The sequence below is a fragment of the Crocodylus porosus genome, unplaced genomic scaffold (genome assembly GCF_001723895.1).
Source record: "Crocodylus porosus isolate Cpor-Errol unplaced genomic scaffold, CroPor_comp1, whole genome shotgun sequence".
Classification (NCBI taxonomy): Eukaryota; Metazoa; Chordata; order Crocodylia; family Crocodylidae; genus Crocodylus; species Crocodylus porosus.
In genome coordinates, this window is record NW_017728943.1 from 100,347,144 (window position 1) to 100,368,669 (window position 21,526).

General features: G+C 41.8%; 1 protein-coding gene across 2 annotated transcripts in view; it reads right to left on the reverse strand.

Annotated features, from left to right (window-relative positions):
• Nucleotides 1–21,526, reverse strand: part of DISC1 (disrupted in schizophrenia 1) — a 373,039-nt gene that overhangs the window by 272,078 nt on the left and 79,435 nt on the right. The window lies entirely within an intron of this gene.

A 21,526-nucleotide genomic window follows, 5' to 3' on the forward strand; every position in this document is an offset into this window, starting at 1 on the left:
ATTTACTTTTGTGAATATAAAAAGCCTCATTCTACAGGCCTCCCATATTCAATACTCCCATTCACATCACTGATAATTTTAACTCAGTAAAGCCTGGCAGATTTAGCTTATAGTATACAACCCATGCAATACTCCTAGAGGATGTGTATTAAAGAAATTAATCTCTATAAAAATTCCCTGTGCAAGTCCAATTTCAACCAAATTCATCAGATGGTAGCAACATGTCTGGATCTGACCTTCAGATTTTCACAATTCTGAAAAGCAACCCCATTACTACATAAGAACTGGACAGTATGCTGTATCTTAAGTTAATAAATTATGAGCAACATCCAGGCAATGAATACACATGTAATTAAAGTCTATCAACAGGGTCCACAGGGAACCATTAGTAAAAGACATCCTTCTTGTCCCTCTACCATCTTTTGTTCCAGTTACGTTGATGCTAGCCTAACCAGCAAAGCCATTATACAGAGCAATCTCATATTTTTTTCTTTTATATTGAAGGATGACCTGCTCCTTGACACATGGGAGGATAACCACTATGGGCAGGGAGGCATGGTCCCTGGCAGGTCCTGAACTACTTTCATTCCCATTCAGGGAGGGTATATTCTGAGCTATACTCTGAACATACTCTATATTCAAGTTGCTGTTAGGGAAGTTTACGTGTGGATACAGGTTTCCCTCCATTTATGCTGGACATGTGTTCCTAGAAAATGGCGCATAACTCAAATTTGCATAAAGGAAACCCACTTTACAATGTAATAAATAGGGATATGTTCCAAGGCCTCAACTGTACTGACCCCTAGACCCATTTCTACCACTTCTACAAGACAGTTTTGGTACTCATCAGCAGCAGACAGTACACACCATCACAGGGTGGTGGTGAATGTTACCATAATGGGAATAGCAACTACAGAAACACGTGTCAGAGACAATGAGCAAGGAGCACAGATTCGCACAAGAGACTATATTTGCGGGGGTGTCACTCCCACAATGCACCGCACAAAGCATCTGACTGCAGGTTTCCACTACATCGATTGCATAAGAGTGAATTTACCTCACATGTAACAAATTTTTGGTATAAAAAGGGTCATTGCATAAGAGCAAATTTGTGTATACAGAACCCACATACAGCGAGGGAAACCTGTATTAGGAAAAACTCTTTTACTAGGAGGGTGGTAAAGCACTGGAACGGGTTACCTAGAGGGGTAGTGGAATATCCATCCTTTAAGACCCAGCTCAACAGAGCCCTGGCTGGTTGGGGCTGGTCGTGCTTTGAGCAGGGGGTTGGACTAGATGACCTCCTGAGGTCCCATCCAGCCCTCATTTTCTATGATTCTATGAATAGGAGCTCTCCATTTACCTCCTTGGGGTCATTCTCCAATGGCAGGAAAAATTGATCCCTGCTCAAAGCTGGCACGAAAGAACATGCTGACAATGAGAAGAAATATCTGCCCTTACTGAAAGGCAGCATCACAAGATGGTATGGGACCAGTTTCAGTGCCCATCACCTCTTCAGTATCAGGAACATCTCCAAAAAGGATATCTTCTTGACTTTTTCCTCCACTGTCCCATCCTGGAGTAAGACAACTGCTTAAAGAAATGGTAGCCAAATGATCTGGTTCTAACCATCACTTCCAAGTCCAAAGTGATATATTTTGAGATGTGTACTCCTGGACTTACCATTCACAGAAGAGGGGGACTCATAAACAGAGCACTCATCCAGAATATGGCACTGAGGTAGGCAAACAAGGTGGTAGCCAAGGTCATCCTTGATGGGGATTAACCCGTTGCCAAACAGTCATGGCTTGAAGCCTGACAGAGTGGATTCTGCGCAGAATACAGGGAGCACCGTGCTCCCCATGCTTATCTCAGCTGTATATCACCTCAAAGAGAACACCAACTGAAGGCACTGGAACCATGGCAGCCCCCACACAGGCTATGGAGTAGGTGTGAAAAATGGTAGGGGATAGGCTTAAACTATTAGCGGCAGTGGAACTGCAGGAGCTATGAACTTCCCACTGCAGAAGTACTCCTACTGCTCACCTAGGATATGGTATCTCCATACAGATTCCAGCAAGGTACTATGTCTGCATAGTACAACTAAGCACTAAATAATTTTTTGATCAGCACTTGGTATCCTTTGTCTTACCACCTACGCACAAAAGTACTAAAACGTTTTAAGAAATGTGTATCAGTGGATACACAGAGACAAACAGAGAGCTGAACTTCAGCTTCTGCAGATGCTCCAAGAAGGGACTATAAAAAACAACTGTTCTAAGAACAGGTCAGGGAGAGGTCATTTCCTGAATTCTAGGTTTTAGAGATTCTCAGCTGAGGAAGAAAAAATTGTTCCATTATAGTGATCTAACTGTTGTTGCATAACATGACCGGCCAACCCTGCATTTGTGCATCAGCCAATCCACATTTTGTGCACTTGGCTAGCCTGCCTTTAATCATTTTACACCTTAGGATATACAAATAACAGTTCTTTTGGAAGGAATACAGATGAAGGCATTCAAATGCCAATTCAGTATTTCTCTCTCATTAATTCTTGGCTGCACTCTGCTTTGTACATCCCAGCCTAGATGGCATTCAATTAGTTTCTACTAACAGACATTTTTAAATAATTTGCTCTGATTGGTGCTTTTTATAAAAAAAAAAAAAAAATGTTGCTGGCCACATCTGCTCATCATCTCTCAAAACCAAATGATCTTTTATCTTTTCAGCAATATTTCCAAAAAGGATTTAGATATCCCAATTCTGAGCCCTGCAAAGAACACCTGGAGTAGAACCCAGAGCCCTGTGTTGGGCTTCTGGGCTTCCTATACTGGGCCTGATTAAAACATTGCTGTGTCATGTGCATTAAGCATCTTGCATTTGGAAATGGCCATGGAGGCATTTTACCTAAAGCTCATTTGAGAACTTTTAGTTAAGCACCCCCACTGCCATTTTGAAATATGGGATGCTTAATACACATGACAGCAAGGCATGCTGGAGCATTCTAATTAGAAGTCTGTCTTCCAGCAGACTTGTTTAATTAAGTCTGCTCCAATGTGTTCTAATTAAAACATGTCAAAGAATATAGGTACCCTGAGCTCATTCAGCCATGCCAGAAGTGGAGTACTCCTGGGCTTGTGCAGGATCCCAGGGGGATTTAATGGATCAAAAACAGAGATACCTATTGCGCTTAGGTTATTGTGCAGCTGCCAGGGAGGTTTTTTGGATTTAGATGCCTAAATTCTACCTTATTCCCATTTCAGATAACCAAGCCCTTTTTTAGATTTAATGCCATAATCCTGCAGCTTCCCTAATTAACATTTGAGGAGCAGGGTAGGTTAATGTCCATCCAGCATGGATCACATAAAGGATCACAACACAAACAGTAAAGATGCATCTTTTCTTCCCCATCAGCAAAATAATAATGCAGTACATAGAAAATGGGTCTATTAGTTGGACCCAATGGGTCCAATAACTATCATCCATTACTTATTAATTTTATAAATTGTATGCACTGGTCTTGGAAAACATTCATAAGAGATATATACTACTAATAAAGTTTATGACAAAAAATAATAAAGTACACACACACACACACACACACAAACAATACCACTCTTCTTATCCATTTTTTAAAAATGTTTCCTTAGGTAATGTAAATAGCAGAAAAGTAGCCAAAAGCTATCATATGATAAAGGGAAAATTTTCCCCTGCATTAATCTATTATAGAACCTAACCCTGAGTTGCAATCTCCTCAACTATCATCCAAATTCATTGGGGACAGGTGTTTTTTCCAGCATCTTACAAAACACTTACTTGGACGTTTATCTTGCTGGGATCCTTTGACCCCAGCTGACTTCCTGCCCCTGGGGCAGGGTGTAGGACTTAATAGTTTTCCGAGGTCTCTTCCAGCCCTAAGGTCTATGAAATCTATGAAAACCAAGCCCCTATTTCACATTAAAACCCTACAAAAGACATGGGATATACAAAAGATTAACTGATTGGACTGAAGGAGAAACTAATATTCCCTTTTGGCTGTTAGCACAGCAGTGGTACCCTTCAGCATAAATATCCTTCCATGTACTGCAGTGCTACAAATCAAAAATAAAACAAACAGTTAAACTAACAGCTGGAAAAGAACAATTTTTACCTTAAAAAACAACTGCTACCTTATATTTTACACACTAGTGTAAACTAAAATTACAAGTTAAGTACAAAGTTCTTTAATTTGAAAACAGGAGTAAATGATCTGCTCAAGATGCTATCACACCTGACCAACTGAGAAATTGTTTAGATATGCAAAGCAGGCAATAGGTCTAAAGGACTGCTATTTTGAGACAGTGTGTGCTGATGTTTGGAAAGAAGGTACATGAGATCAGACTGTTATTTGGAATGTTTTATTTAAATATTTGAGTATTTTCTGTTTCTCCTAGATACCCAATTCTTCACCAAACTCTGGTATCCACTGAGGCTCTTTTAGTGGCATGCTTTAGGTGACAAAAGAACTATTAAAGGAAGTCCCACAAAAGAAAGAAAGGTCCAGTCAGGACCTCCATTTTCTGCAGGCTTGAGAATGGCCTTCGGGAATAACTCTGGAACATCTTTACCAACCTGATTCCAGGTTTGGAGCATGCGAGTACATGGCTGTCCAGACCAGGGCATACTGCCACCAAGTTATAGAGATGTCCTATGTCTGCTATCTGCTTCTCAGACACCTTTGTCACCAAAGAGAAGAAAGCCTATTGATTCCAAATTGAGGCCCTGCATATTAACCAATTACTTCCAGACCCCACAGGTAGATAAAACTGACAGTTTCTGCAATACAGAATTTAACAAATCTGAAGTCAGTCATCATCAGCTGAGAACTTCCTAAGCAATATTCATCAATTTTTCCTTTCTTGCTGGTGTGACTCAGGAAACAATTTCTTTAGGATTAGTGTTTTCAGGTCTTGCAATTTGTGTGTCCTAAGACATTTGTACACATGCCTGCACCAAAGGTGTTTTAGTTCAAAAGTGCATTGCCACCATTTTCTTAGAATTGATACACATTTTGCCATTTATACACATGCACACAACACAGCACCAGCTTGCAATTAATCAAGTCTGCTCCAACATGCCAGATCTCCGGCTCATCAGAGCAGACAAATGTATGTGTATAAACGCCCTTAAAGCCCAAGTCTTGAAGTGTTCCCACTCACTGCTTTAATTTGTAAAATAGGAAGCTTTGACATTCCATAGGGGTGCAAGAAACACTTATTCTAAAGTGTAACAAAGGGAAGAAAAATACTTATTTGTCAGCAGCAGGATGAGAACCACCACCCCACAGAAGCCAACAAGAGTAGACTAGCAGCTGCAGCAATTTACAAGCAGCTGCTGGATGAGGCTTAGCCCTGCCAGGGGCAGAGCAGGGAATTCTGGCCAGCTGCCAGAATCAGGGAGAGAAGTGGTGGGGAGAAAAGAAAGACAGTGAAGGAAAGTCAAGGACGCCCACTCACCAGGAGAAGAGCTCCAGATGGAGGAGCAATGGAGGGGGCAGTTCTTGAGAGCCACAACGGGCTCAATGAGCTAGAATGCCGCTGGAGGGACCACAGGAGTGGTGAGAGAGGGGAGTGCCTGCTGGGGTCACCAGCAGCGCCCCTTTAAGGGTTGGGGGGGGGGCAGTTAGTTCCCTTTAATTTAAAAAAAAAATTTCCAACAGGGTGTAGAACCTAAGAGACTGGGCTACAGCCCCAGGAGCAGGGGACAGGACACTGACCAGGCCAGCTCATACACCTTGGTGGGGAAGTTGATGACAAGCTCACTCAAGAGCTGAGTAAAGGGGAACTGACAGATGGACTTACCTGCTAAAAGGCAGCAGGAGCTGCTGAAGCTGAGACCAGATTCTGAACCATCTAAGTCAGGGAAATGTCCAAGTGAGGCAAAGGGGTCCAGGAAGCCCCTTACGTTTCTTTTTTCTTTTTTACTTTAGTTCTTTGGGGAAGGGCCAGGCAGTGAAGAAAGGCCCACAGCCCCAAGAACTGGATTTTTAGGGCCAAGGGAAGAAGTCCAGCAGTGAAGCCCTAGATCAAGCCATACTGGAGTTTCTGTTTTATTGTCTGAATCCTCTTACTTTCTTGGTCCACTGATCGATCTGTGACTGACTGACCAAAGGTTCAACACAAGATCGGCCTCTTTAAATCCAGTCTAGACCCACGTGGACCTGCCAAGGAAGAACAGCTGAAGATTGTCCACTGAAAGATGAGGGTGCAATGAACTCAATAACAACTGGGTGGCACTAGAAGAGGGTGTAGGGGAGGTTGGAATCCCAAAGAAGAGCTGATCCCAACACATCCAGAGTTGTACGCAACGGAAGTGGTCACCTCTCAACTTAGACAAGTTTAACATCAAGGCTTGGTAGGCAAGGATCAGGTAATCTCCGCTGAGCATAAGACTTGGGTGAGTCTGTGCCCCAAAGGCACAGTCACAAAGGGCACAGGGCCTTTGGGCCTTGCAGCCCTATCCTGTACTGTGCTGACACACACAGTCAAAAAACATTTATTATTTTTTAATTATCATGACTTTTAAGAAGAACAAGTTCAAAGAGTACCTCCTCTTCTAACTACAAAGCCAGTATAAACAGTATTGAGGTGAAGTTATTGCCATGATGGTCTAGGAGATATTCAAGAAGCAAGAATTCTTGTGGCTGATATTTGCTATTGGATCAACTGGATGGCTGGTATAGACACATGCAACAATCCTGAGGCCTGAGGAAGGGTACTTCCTCAGCTTCCCAAAAGCTTGCCTATGTCTATACCATTCATGCAGTTGGTATAAAATTCTTGCCTTTTTGCAAAGCTCATAAAAAGATCTTATTTTCGATACTGCTAGATTTCCTGACTTGGAGAAAGATTCCAAATCCTGCAAATCTGGAGAACAAATACACTTCAAGATTGCTGGATCTGGATATGACCAAAAATATCCCCAAATTTTATGCAAGAGTATGTAAAACTTTCTTCTTAACAGAAGCCTGGAAAATACACTGCAAGGAGTACACGCTCTGTTAAATTTTCCAGTTCCTAAATAATAAAGAGAGGCGAGGATTTTTTAGCTGGCTATCTTTTATTGGACTAACTATGTAGTTAGAATAAAGTCAGATAAGCTTTCGAATGCAAGGCATTCTTTGTCAGGTCTCTGATCACAGGAAGCGTAGTGATAATGCTGTGCCTAGCTTCCTGTGATCACAGACCGACAAAGAATGCCTTGCATACAAAAGCTTGTCTAACTTTATCCTAGCTACATAGTTGGTCTGATAAAAGATATCACCCTAACAAATCCTTGCCTCATGCATAACTTCTGGACCATCATGACTACAACGTCACTCTCACACTAAATAATAAAGAGAATTTGTGAGTGATAGCATTCCAGCCACATGCTGCAAAACTAGAAGGATTACCTCAAGGGATTTCCAAGCAAATTGAAATGTTGTCTCTTGAGCATCTCTTAGGTACCAGAAACAATTGCCCCCAGAGTTCGGCTCAATGCAGGAGGACCAAAATGTGCATCCAGTACCATTCCTGTTTCACAGTCCTGTCGTCTGTGCACATTTCTCAACATACTAGTGTTGTTTTACATTACCACAAGGAATAAAGTTTGACTTTCTATTTCCCACCTCAACTTGTATTTTTTTTTATTCTGTTTACAAGGAAAGGTAATTGGACAGGGATAGAGATATACTAATTGCAATCATCCATAATAAATTCTACAGTGACATCCTATGAAGAATTAGAGAGAAAGCCCTGAGCATTTAACATAAACTGCCACCAAAATAGCGTCTACATTGTTAAAAATATTCCCTCCCCAATCCCTGACTGCAATCAAAAAAACATCAGAGAGCAGCAACTGAATTTTTTATCTTCTCTCCAGAAATAAACTATCATTTTAACAGCTGGGACAGCAAAAAAACAAGACAAAAAGCTTCTCAAAGACACTCAAAAAATCAAATATCAGAGGATTAACCACACTCACACTCTTCCTTTTTTTTTTTTTTTTTTTTTTTTTTTTTAACTCCCAGGTCTGTATCCAGTCTCCCAAGAGCGGTAGGAACTGACAATGACTGCAGCAGCTTTCATTAAAAAGGATACACTGCAGGAGTTATACACCTTGTGCAACAGAAAGAGTCATTGTTAAAAGGTAGCACATAAATTCTCCACTCAGGCCATTACTGACAGACAAAGAAAGTAATGTTTGAGGCTTCTCTACAGTACATGAGAAGCTGGATCCCTTCCAGAGGAGCCCCAGATATTACGATCCTGGGACACAAGCTCTTCCATCTATGAATGAGGGCGTTCTTGTTAGTTTATCACTAAGAAGAGTGAAGAACACAGGTACTTCTGATAATGCCTTGAATCACAGCAGGTTCACAGTGGTGTACAATCTGATGCAACTAAAAGCAACACAGCTGGAAGTGACTACTTTGAAGACTTAAAGCTTTACCATTTTTCTTTTCCATTTAATCAGACCAGGTTATTTAGGACTGCACAACTCTGGGCAAACTAAAGTGTTCTAAAATGTTATTCCCTTGATTTTCCTACTCAAGCAAAGTCAATTCTGAAAGGCAAGAATACACATCGCCAGTCTCAGTTTTTCTCCGGCATTTCCTGCAAGAAACCTGTGCATATATATCTATTCCTGCTCCCATTACCACCACCAATCCCCACTTACCATTCAGGACCCTCCCTACTCAGAGAAGAGAACACCTCAGACTCACAGTTTGCCTTTACCCAACATCTGGTCAGCTCCTCCTATTAACTTACTGCCATGTATTTCCATCTAGTAATTAGCCCCTTATCACCATCATTACTCATTAGTAGATTTATCCCTACAATGTACTTAGGAGCTAGGAAAGTACTTGTCCCTTTTTGCAACAGGGAGCTAAGGCACAGACACATTAAGCAGATTCACCAAGGTCTCACAGGAAGTTTTCAGCTAAATCAGGATTCTAGTCCAAGCTACCTGAATTTCAATCTATTGTCTTACTATGTTATACAAAGATGGCTTAGTGTCACTATCTCCCTAAGTTTTCCATGCTTCGCATATTAAGTTAGATGCAAATTTATTTCCCATGTTTCTTTCCTATCTAAAAGGATGACTATGTTAATAGGGAAAAGCAAAAAAAAAAAGTACACATACAAGTGACATACATAGGTTCTACCAGAAGAGTAATGGAGAGGTGCATCTGGGTCCTTAGGCAAGTCATTCTCATAGTCACCAAAGTTTCTTTCCTTTTGCCCACCACAAACCAGAAAATTACCACCTCCTTAAAGAAGGTACCGAATTCCATATACGTACAGACTTGCAGATAGTTACTTAAAGGTTTGACAGCATTTATAAACCTAGTCCCATAGTTTAGTATTTCAGCTGCTATAAATCATATCAAAAGATGAAACATGACACACACTGGCAGATCTAGGTTTTTTCCCTCTTTAATTTAAACAGAATCTGCTAGTTTCCATTTTGACATAGGTAAAATTCTCAAAGTTTCACAGATGCTCTGGCCAGCCATCAGAACCAACTCACAAGAGCTTACATTAAAAAAAATAGCATTTTGCCCCTTGCTGCCAGGATGCCAGCTTTAATCTAGTGCAGGTTCATAGCTTCTGCCCCACTGTTCTGTCTCAAATGACAGTTAGAGCTATTTGACATACTGCTCTACTTTACAGGTGTCCATGCCACCAAAATTGACACAAAAACCCTTTTCAGACCTTTGTTTGTCACCACGAATTGGTAATGAGGGCTTTAAATTGGTGCCAAACTATGGAGACAAGCTAAAGAATTAGCTGTTGTGGGGATGTACGTACTGGTACTTCAGATGAAGCAAAGCTAAGCAGACTGGGAAAGTTTGAGCAAAAGCAGAGGGAGCTAGTCTGTGGGATATTTAGGAATATTACTTTATTAATTATTGTAACAACATTCCTTGTTCTGTATTACAAGAAATAAAGGTTTTCCTGTGTGCCTTTATCACTGTCATGTGACAAGGATGTAGCTTAATTAACCTTATTATTCAAGTGGTCTATTCTAGATCAAGTTTAAGGAAAGGCTTAACAAGGCAACTCTGGGTTGCAGCAATGGCTATTTTTGGCATCCTTCCCCACCAGGGCTCCTGCCCCAGTCACTTCCCCTCCCCACCCTGCTTCGTTATGATACTGAGTTCTAAGGCATACTGGGACTGGATGGAAATGTTGACCAGCTATTTTGCATGTTATACCTATCCGGTGAACAAGTGTGCAGCAATTTTTGTTTGTGTTACCAAAGCACACAGGAGCTCCAGTCTTAGTCCAGAAGCCTGCTGTGTTAGACATTGTGCAAACCTCAACAAAAAGCCAGTCCTTCCCCCCAAAACTTTACAATCCAAGTATAGAGAGCAATGAAATGACAGCGGTCAGTATGAGTGGCAGTGCTCTCAGTACAGCAGCGATCCAAACTCCACCACTGTCAACCTGGCACCCCTCAATAACACACATTTGATCATTTCTTCTTAAAAAATGAGTTCCAGAAGCATTTACTCCATAATATAAGCCAGGGATGGTCAACCTTTGGTATGAATGTCTCAAGTGGCACAGGTTGCTTCTATGTGTGGAGCAGATCAGGGAGCAGGCAGGTAGCACAGCAGCAGATAAGGCAAAAAACAGATCAGGCAAAGAGTACAGAGTAGGGAGCAGGTAGCAGTGAGCAGCAGGTTGGGTGGGGGAAGGAATAAGAGTGGCACTTGGAGAGGATCAGGGACCAATTTGTGGCATGCCTGCCAAAAGGTTGGGTCTCACTGACGTAAGGTAACTATATGCTGTTTTCAAAATACAGTACTAGAACAACTACATTTTAAAATTACCCACAGTACATGTGCTATAGCTAAAGAAACCCATTATATACTTTTCTATACAGCAGCTTCAAACTAATCCTCTTAACAACATGAAGCCAATGGTACAGTTTTATATTGCGCACAGTATCTGAAACTTGTCATAACTGTCATTTGCTTCTAACAAGAAAATAGTTTTAAGGTGTGGAGAATTTGTGGAAGGATTTATTTTAATCAACTCAAAATATAGATTCAACCATGCCCCGTTGACTGTTTGTTTTTTGTACTCTTTCATAGGAATTAGTTTTCTAATGAAAATACTGTGGTGATTGAGTTTACAATACATTGGCTAAGTACTAAAATGTACTTAGATTAAAAATAAGTCAATCACTGGTACATTTTATGTCATATAATCAATTAGTTTGTAAGCTTAGACAGTGTTACTATATATTATTTTTATTTCATGGAATCCTACAGAAATTAAAAGAAACACTGATTTCAGTGGGTATCTGCACAAAAAGAAGCAAGAATATATAACACTATCAAATAGACAGACAATATACATTAAGAGCTCAATTCTACACATAAGGAGATCCCTGACAGCAAAGGGGAAGGGAAAGGGGGGAGGGAGGAGGAAACATCAACTGAAATCCTCCTCCCTCTCTAAAGGAAGTTCTTTTCAGATGCATATTGTTTAATATGACGCCTATGGTCAATTATTTATTAGTCTCTTACTGAGGATGTCTCAAAGGAAATTCCCTTTTCCTCCCCCACTTCAAAAAATCCCGAATCCAACATTTTCCTTTTCCTCAGCACTGCAAAAAGGGTGCAAAACATCAGTGAGAAACAAGAGATGACTTTAATCAATTAATGACACTGAAATACAATGGATTTTCTACAAGGAGATGCATAATATGCCACAATGATAGTTTTCAAAGAGTAAATTTTAAACACTGACTGAGGAATAAAAAAAGAATGTGATTGACTTCATCTGGGTTTTTAATTCAAGGATTTTTTTTATTATTACAGATGCAGTCAGAGGTTTTGTTCCTGACTCTTTTTAAGCATGTATTACGGATCTAAGGTTCTTTGTTCCAGCTGTCAAACAAAGAACAGGCTCCTTCATTATTTCCTAACCTAAACATATACGAAACATCATCCTAAACTAGACTGTCTGAAACATTTTTGAATGATAGAAGTCCAGAAAGACAATAGATAATACAAAGTTATTCCAGTAATTTAAAAAAATGTCAAGTTCTAAAAAGGCACTGAAAAAAGCCCCTACATTCCAGTCCAAGATACATCAATGAACAGGAGTAGATAAAGTCACCTATCAACAGCTTCAAAGCTGAAATCTGAAAGAGGATTGCATTGATTTTTTCATATATTTTGTAATTCAAATTGTATAGTCTCCCTGTGGACTATTCTGTGCAAAGGAAACAGGTCACTGATTGAAGGCAAATCATCAGCTAAGATCACAATCCCTGAAAACAAAGTGCAATTAGACAACACAATCTTTTCTCTTTTCTGGCAAGTGCTATAAGTTTTAAAAAAATCACTTTCTACAAGTCTAGCGCACAATTTGTGTTTAGTGAATCTTCAGCAAGCAACTGCATGTGGGACTCAGGAGGTTGGTACTGAAATTAAAGGAGTCTTAGGGTAACAACTGAAAACGTGACAGTATGCAAAAATAAAATAATCTTCCTTTTTCCTCTGTCATCACTTCATCTACTTCAGCTTCTCTTTGAATCTCTTCTCTAGCTTCCAGTATTTTATCATACGCAGCTCTTCATGTAATATGCTAAAGTAATCCCACACACACACACATCTACTCATTTTCCCACTCCATTCCTTCCAGTCTTCCTTCCATTCTCTTACACCTTGCCTATATTACAAACCTTGCATTAATTTCACCAAACAAAGTGGTTTAACTCAACTTGGGCATGCTGATGCAAAACTAGAGGGTTCAAAACTATTTAAAATGGGGTAGTTAAATCTAGGGAAGGCCTTATTTTCCTCCTCCCACATACTAGCACCTAGGATCCGAGTCTGAGATCAGTCTCATTGCACTGGCATCATTGCACTGGCATTTCAGGATCAGAGGAGAGAGACAATGTCCCTTTCTTTAAGAGCTTATAATCTAAAGAAGTGGGGGCCAACCAAGGCAGGCATATTACAAAATAGCCCCAGTCCCTCCCTGAGTGCCTCTCTGATCCCTTTCCTCTGTCTCATCTGCTGCTCTGCCTTTTATTCCCTACTTTGGCCTTCCTGCCTGATCTCCTGCTCTGCTTCCTGCCCTATTTGCTGCAGTGCTTCCTGCCCTCTTCCTGATCTGGCATATGCCACACACAAAGGCAGTACATGCCACTTACGACACTCAGAAGACTGGTTGGCCACCCTGATCTATTCTAGAACAACAGCAAGTAACTGAAAAGGCCAGTTTGCAAAACATTTAATACATTCACAGAAATCGATTCTAATCCAATTCAAAGCGAACTAAATTTATGCACAGCAAATAAATTTGACCAACTACAGTAATGTGAAATATTACTGAATATCATAAATTTATTGCAAGCTGGTGTCAGATTTTTTCTTTCCTGACTTGCATGTCATATGGCCCAATGCATATTTTGGGCAAACAATTTCTTTTCCAATGTGAAGTGAGAATTTAACTAGTAAGGAAACATAGGAGTATGGGAGCTGTGTTCCCAAACCACCACTGCTTTTTAATGGATTTTCAATCTCCCAGGCAAGGACACTTATTCTAGAATCATAGAAAATGAGGATTGGAAGGGACTTCAGGAGCTTATCTAGTCCAACCCCCTGCTCAAAGCAGGACCACCCCAACTATATCATCCATTAGACTCTTGAGTGCTAACATTTACTCTGTAAACATTGACAGATATATGCTCAGTGTAAAAAGACAAGGATCATGAAATCTTCCTAGCATCTAAACATGAAGTACCTACTGCACATCTTGTTATTCTACCTAAAAACTGACACACATTTTCAAACCCATCTCAAAATGGAAAAATACAATTTAGCAGTTTATAATGCTAAAAAAAACCCATATTTCTCCAAAAGATTTCCTTTTTTCACAGCCCAAGTCTCTACTGTGGAAGAAAAGAAGATCCAGCCCACAACTTCTTTACTGTGTAATTTGGAGTAGGGAAAGACCTAGAAAATTGTTGGCATGATCATAAAAAATAAGTAAGTAAGGAACAACATAATTAGTAACATGGCAGAACAACACTCAGGAAATGGTGTTGCCTATGCAGCAGATGGTGCTGTTTCTGTGAACTGGTACTTAAGCAAGCCTTCCCTGTGGTATTGGAAGCAGTGTTTCTGTCCTTTTAGAGTCACTGTTGATGTTTCACAATACAATCAAGTCAGGACTATTGACAGAATATGGTTTGAAGAAGCACAAACTCCACAGACAGTGAGAACACAATGACCAGAAGGTAGTCAGGAATGGAGAAAGAGCATAGATTATCAGTCCCAAAGTACCAAATTTGCACATGCACCAGGGACCAGAAACAAATGCTCAACAAGAGTCTGAAAGTTGATTTGAGACAAAGAGCAACACAAGGTGACCTTGGTGGTGAAGGTCATTGTGCCACACTTCAGTATTGGAGAGGTTGTTCATATAACATGAGATTTTCAAATTTCCATCCATCTATAAGCATTTCTAAAGCATATATTGTGATATTATCTAAACCCAATGAGAGTCCTGTATGAGGACTGAAATGATAGTGTCGACTTTCTTGAGTCCCATATGCCAACCTCACAAAATAATCAATCCCCTCCCAGCTGGGAAGGTAGTGTTGTACTGAACAAAAAATCAATAAATAAAGTACAAAACATCACAAACCCAGGTAACTTTTCTTTATCGCTTATTCCTGAAGAATCCTCAAAACAATGAGGATAGGTCAAAATATCATATGACACTGAGTGTAAATGCAAACCACAAATATAATGCTCTGGTCTCATATGCCTTAATGGCCTATAACTACCTTAACTAAAGCCCTCCACCTCCTCCTATCTTGCATAGTCTCCCTCCATCTTATCAGATCTTCACCTGTCTTCCCATCATTGCCTCAGTCTACCTCAAGATCCGACAACTGCAAATATAACAAACAAAATGCAAACTTCAAAACCAAAACATGACTATTTCTAGGAACAATAAGAATCAGAAAAGTCAATCTAGACCTATGTCCCCTTTTGTAATCAATAGTATTTTTAACTCAAAATGTAGCTAAATTCTTTCCAAAACTAGGAATATGTAAAGATTAACAGAAAGTTGTAAGAACAACACAACTATCTGGAAGGGCTATTATTAACTATTAGACAGAGAACTGAGTCAAGACTCCTAGGTTGTGTTTCCATCCCTAACATTATTTTACGCCATGGTGTGATCTTGGGCAAGCCAACATTTTTTTCCTAAATGTTCCAGCTTCCTTGATCTGTAAGGCACGGATTATAGAACCTACCCCACAGGGGCCTTATTAGGCTTAATTAATGTTTGTAAAACTTTGAAACCTGCAGATGAAAAGCACTGCAGTAACAGTAAAATTATGATGAACTGTTCATTGCAAAAAAAAAGAAATTCTGCCTTTTATCTCGTTAATAATCTGCCCTTTAAAAAAAAAAAAAAGTTAGTGCCCTTTTGTTCCTTCCTTGGACTCTATTCCCTCCAGAAGGCTATATAACCTCCTGGAGTCATCTCTTAATCTGCCTCATTTCAAAGAGACAAATCCTAGTCTCCCTTTCCTATGTGAACAACAAAAAGTACTTTCAGCCTTTTATCATTCAAGCTACACTCCCACCCTCTCTTCTTTTTTAATTTTTACAATATTCTTTTCATCTCAGCTCTGCAGCAACGGTCAGAACTGTGATTATACTCTACAAGATCTGCCTAAGAACTGGGTAAACTCAAACAGCTTTCTGCACCATGTAAGCCACTCACAAGTAGAGCACAGGAATCTCTTGATAATAGGGGGCATTTTTACACATGCAAGCACCACCATAGATGGTGTTTTAGTTCAAAAGTGCACCACCACCATCTTCTACATACTGACACACATTTCACCACTTATACAACTGCAAGCAATGCAGCGCTGTGTGCATCAGCTTGCATGTGGAGTACACTTAATTAATCAAGTTTGCTCTGATGCTCTCGATCTCCAGCAATTCCAGGCATGGAAACATGTGTCTGTGTATAAATGCCTGGTGAGCTCCCAAGGAAGCCAAAAGATCTTCAACTGAGCAAGTGCAGCAGCCAAAATCATAAACATTAGGCCTCTGTAAAGCAACAAGTATTTGATTTGGCTTTGGATTTGGCTGATTCAGAGGAACAGTGATTCAATTTGGTGATCTGAATCACTGTACCTATTCAATTCAGCCAATTCAGATTCGGAGATTCGGCCGCCAATTCAGGCCAAATCTCCTCTGAATTGAACAGGCAACGGCGGCAGTGTCAGGGGCATGGCGGTGGCAAAGGGGCTCCACCCCCTGCCCACTCCTCCATGGCTGCTCTGCTGGGCCCCAGCATCCTGGCATTTTGAAAAAAGAAGGGAAAAAAAAAGCCCCACACTCACTGGCAGCAGCAGCAGCAATCAGGGCCTTTGAGGGCTCATGGCAGAACCTCCCCCCCATGCAGCACAGGGCAGTGGGGATCACTATCATGCCTGACACCTGCACAGTAGTGGTTGTATCGCAAGGGTGCAGCACAGCTCAGAAGGGCACCATGGGGCTCTGTGCATTGTCCAGGAGTTGAGGCAGCTCAGGCTGAGTGCTGCCAGGCTTTGGGTGACTGCTAGAGCTGCCTCAGCTCCAGAACAGCATGCAGCACCCTGCTGAGCTGCACTGCACCAGCACAATGCGACAGCTGCTGTGCAGGTGCCAGTTGGGGAGAGCAATTCCCACTGTCCCCTGCTGCCCCATGCTGTGCAGGGGGGCTCTGCCACAAGCCCCAAGAGGCCCTGATTGCTGCTGCTGCAGCTGGTGAGTATGGAACTTTTTTTTTTTTTTTTTAAAAGAACCCCGCGCTCACTGGCTGCAGTGCAGATCACCTTCCCCACCCCACCTGGCACTCACATTGCAGTTATCACATCACATGGGTGCAGCGTGGCTCAGCAGGGCACTGTGCGCTGTCCCGGAGCTAAGGCAGCTCCAGCAGTCACCCAGAGGCCAGCAGCACCCAGCCCCAGTGGCCCCAGCTCCCAGACAGTGCATGGAGCCCCATGACACCCTGCCAAGCCACGCTCCACCCGCACAATACAACATCTGCCATGCAAGTGCCAGGCTGTGAAGGCTGATTGCCACTGCCCCCCACTACCTCACACTGCACAGGGGGGCTCTGCAATGAGCCCCCAGAGCCCCAATCACTGCTGCCACAGCCTGCGAGTGTGAGGCTTTTTTTTTTAATGCCAGGATGCTGGGGCCAGGCAGGGCAGCCATGGGGAGAGGCTAGGGGAGCAGGCGGGGGGTGAGGGCAGGTGGGGAGGGTGCTCAGGTGGGATGAGGGAGCCAGCAGGGGATAGGGCTGGGAGGTGGTCCACCCATGGTCCCCTACCTCCTCTTCCAGGCCTCCCGCCCACTACTTACCGGTATGGAGCCCAGGTCCAGCTCCCTGTGGCAGCAAGCAGGGACCACCCAAATCTCCAAATCAATTCGGAGGCTTCTGAATCAATTCAGAGGCTTCTGATTTGATTTGGACCTTTTAATGGATCTCCCAACTTGATTTGGATTTGGAGATTCAGCCCCTGTATTGGGTCAAATCTCCTCCAAATCAAATCAGCTACCAAAGCTTTGCACCGCCCTAATAATCATAGACTCATAAAGAGGCAGGACTGCAACTGACCTTCATAGTTCATGAAGGCTAAGTACAGACAGTCAAAAAGCCCAAGGCTGAATCAATTCAGTCTTTGCAGGTTAGTCTAAGCTGCAAAGATTAAACTGATAAATGACTGGACACACATTTAACTTTGATTCAGGAAATGCAGCCACATGCCTGCAGTGGCTCAGTCTATAAGCCAGGGGGGCTAGAGCAGGCTTTTTGGCACTTCTTCCTGCTGCCCCCAAGGTCTCTGGGATTTGCAGTCCAGCATCACAGCAGCAGGACTCTGTAGGGTTGCTCATAATTCCCTCTTCCTGCTTCCAGGTGCCTCCGGGATTTGTAGTCCACAGTTGCAGTCAGCAGTAACTTTCAGTAAGTTTAGCAGGGCAGCTCTGTACTTGAGAAAAGTGGAGTTTAACCAGGGAAAGGGGGGTTTAAAACCCCTCCCTGGCCCTAGACCAGTCAGGGTTTGCCAGGGGGGGCAGTCACTGCCTCTCCCCGCACTGCCCCAACCCTTCTCTGCTGAAGCAGATAGCTCAGCCCAACGCAGGGCTGCAAAGCATGCTGGGGGACTCTGATCTCTGATTTAACTTAAACCAGGAAGGGGTCTGGGACAGAAGTTTCATAAACCGGTTTGACCCAAATCAGTTAAGTCTCATATTACATTCAACCAGGTTTATTAAACCAGTTTCAGCCATTTTGAAACTGGTTTATGTACACTGAACTTCTGTTCTGTTACAGATTTAAACTAGTTTCTGATCACTTAAACTAGTTTATGTGTAATTCTGTCCCTAGCCCTAATCTTGCATGAGGCAGGATCATCCCTATCCAAACCATCCTATACAAATCCATTATCTAATCTCTTAGTAAAACTACCATCAACCTGACTAACACAAGACATAATATCCTAGCCTACCACAGGTAAAGCAGGAGAATCATGGCAGCCAACATCCTGCTGCTATAAAATGTTGTTAATATACACTTAAGAGACCTGAGGTAGAGGCCCATGCCCCCACTACAGAAAAAGGCAAAAACCCCCACAGTCCATACCAACCTGACCACGTGGTAAGATTCCTTCCTGACCATGGCACAGGCAAGGCAATCAGTTTGACCCTGAGCAGAGGGGCAAAACCCTATAGCCAGGAACCTCCAGCTTTAAGTCCCAGCAGGAGGACTGGAACACCCCAGTCAAAAACCTTGACAGCAGCCACCACCCAAAGCCTCTGAGGAAGATTTAAAATAACCCCATGAAACATGTATCAGACAGGCGAAGGCACACAGAATTCCCTCCCAGCCCCATGAGGCAACCAGCAAACCCCAGAAGCACAGGAAATACCCACAGTGGAACATAGACATAGCTACACCTTGATCATCCCTAAATCTCCACTTGGATTCCAATTCAGCAAGGCAGTGAAGAATCAATTTAATCTTAAATTTATGTTAAAGATGTTAAGCAAGTATTTACATGCCTTGCTGACAGCATCCAAAAAAGAAGGTGGCTGGGCTTCTTTCCCACCAGTATTTTCCTCTCTAACTTCTACTATTACAGCAGCACATGGGGACACAAGTTACCTTGTGAAACTTACAACAATAATTTAACATCTGTGTTGTACAACAGTCTCTGTGGTGCACTGCAGAGCGCTGAACTGTGAATCAGAGGGCTTGGGTTCTCTTTCTGACTTGCAGCTGATCTGCTGTGTAACCACTGCAAGTTACTGCACCTCTCAACATGACTGCTTCCCCTTTCTACAAAAGTTATTGATACCTACCCTCTTTTGTAGACTGTACTAAGTAAAAAGCACTATATAACGCAGGGCTAGTCAACTCAGACCCCACAGCACACAAGCAACCTGTAAGCAGGTAACATGAGGCCCATCAGCCCCTGCTGGCATGTGGCAGAGGAGCGCTGGGAATGGAAGGGGAGCTGTGCGCCACTGGTACCGCCCACACAGCAAGGAGGGCTGTCCAACTTCAACATGGCTCAGGGCCACCTTCACAGTGCGTGGCCCATGTGGTGAGCAGTCCAAGGGCCACAGTCCAATGCCAGATAGAGCCCCTGACCACGTCAAAATTGGAGATCCTGTCAATAAAGGACAGGCATTATAACTAATAGACACAGCTACATTAATTTCCACTGACTAGGACTTACTGGATGCGAATTATAATTAAATTGTCTTAGTGCATTTGGAGAATATTTGCGATACATTTTTAAGTTACAGCAGGGACATCTACAGCTTATGAACAAGCCTGTTTTTAGCATTTGCATCCATCTGACTATTAAAAAACATATTGCCTCATGCCATCCTGAGTTGATTCCATTAAAAAAATATATTCTACCTTTGGTATTCAAGTCTTTTGTGAAATACATGCACAAAACTTCATAGTAGGATTAGATGACTGCTAAAAGATTCACACATACACATATACCCTTTAGTGATATTTGGAGAGACCACTTTTAAACGATTAAACTCCATAAATGCCTAGGCAGGAAGATTTTGCACTTCCCTTGAAGGTTCATTAGTTCTTCTTTGCTCCTTTCCTAATTTTGGTTGACTCTGCCTAGACAGCTTGAGTCTAGTCTTGAGAGAACAGACAGATGGTCTCAATGCTTTTTTTCAATCATTCCTGCCTGTTGAATGGTTTTGAAAAAAAATCACTAACTGGACATTCTCAGATTTCCAAACAAAGAGGCTTCTGCTTCCATTACGGATCCTATTTGCTAGCCAGCATAATCATTCTACTCAAACCTCATAAAAAGCACTAAAATCCACAACCAGGGTAGAAAAGGCAACTGGAAGTCAGTCTGAAGTACCTGATTGACATCTCCAGTTACACTACTTAAAAGTAACTGTAAGTCTTCCTCCTTCATTAAGGTTTGGCTGGAGTCGCGCTCTTTTAGATAAGGTGCCAAGCCACGGAAAAAAAAACAGTTCTACCCTCCTTATACCCTTCACAATAATATCCCTCCCCCATCACTGTTTATTGCTTGCCAGCTGTTCACTGCCCATAGCTATACCCTATTCCAAGATCTTTTCTAGGGGTCATCACAGAGTAAACAAAGAAATGGCTCCACACACAAGCACACAGAGCCCTGATGGTGACAGGCCCTCCTCAGATTTAACTGCATGATCATGAAGTTTTCGACATTTTATTGCCCATTCATGGACAAGATAACAAAACTGTACAAGCGGACATGCATAAGCAGAAAAAAAAAGCAAAGAAACAAAGAAAGGTAGAATTTGAAAATAAAGTATCAATTGGGTAAGGGATATAGCAGTTGAAATGGGAAAAAGTTAAATCAAGAAAAATTTTACCTAAGAAGCCTGTTCTACCAAAATGCTTACGAAAAAAAGATGAGTTAATTAAAACAAGTGGCTCCAGTTGTGATTTGGGGAGTAGTCATTTTTAAGCCATCCATTCCTTAGTGATGGAGGGCACAGGAAAACTTCACCATGTTTTTGCTAGAGGGTCCACGTTTCAACACATATCTTCTTCCAAACAATAAGCTTCTGTCAAGTTAGCATTTGTCAAATATGTCAATTGCAACTTATTTTGTGCTACAGGAAAAGCTGACACATTGTGTAAAGGTCAAGTGGAAAAATGTCCCTTCCACTACATCAACGTCATAAACTGGTAAAGGTCATTCCATCCAATACATTGCTGCAACATAAAATAACTTTCTTGCAACCTACTTGATGAAAAAACTATTCTGAGGCTCTCTTGTCTCTCAACTGTTTCTTCAAGACTTCCACAAAACAACTCCTATTTTCATTTTCTTGTAACCTATACAACAAAAGCTGTAAATTCACATAGAGTTACTTGCCTGAAAGTTTTGACTTAAATATACCATTATATAT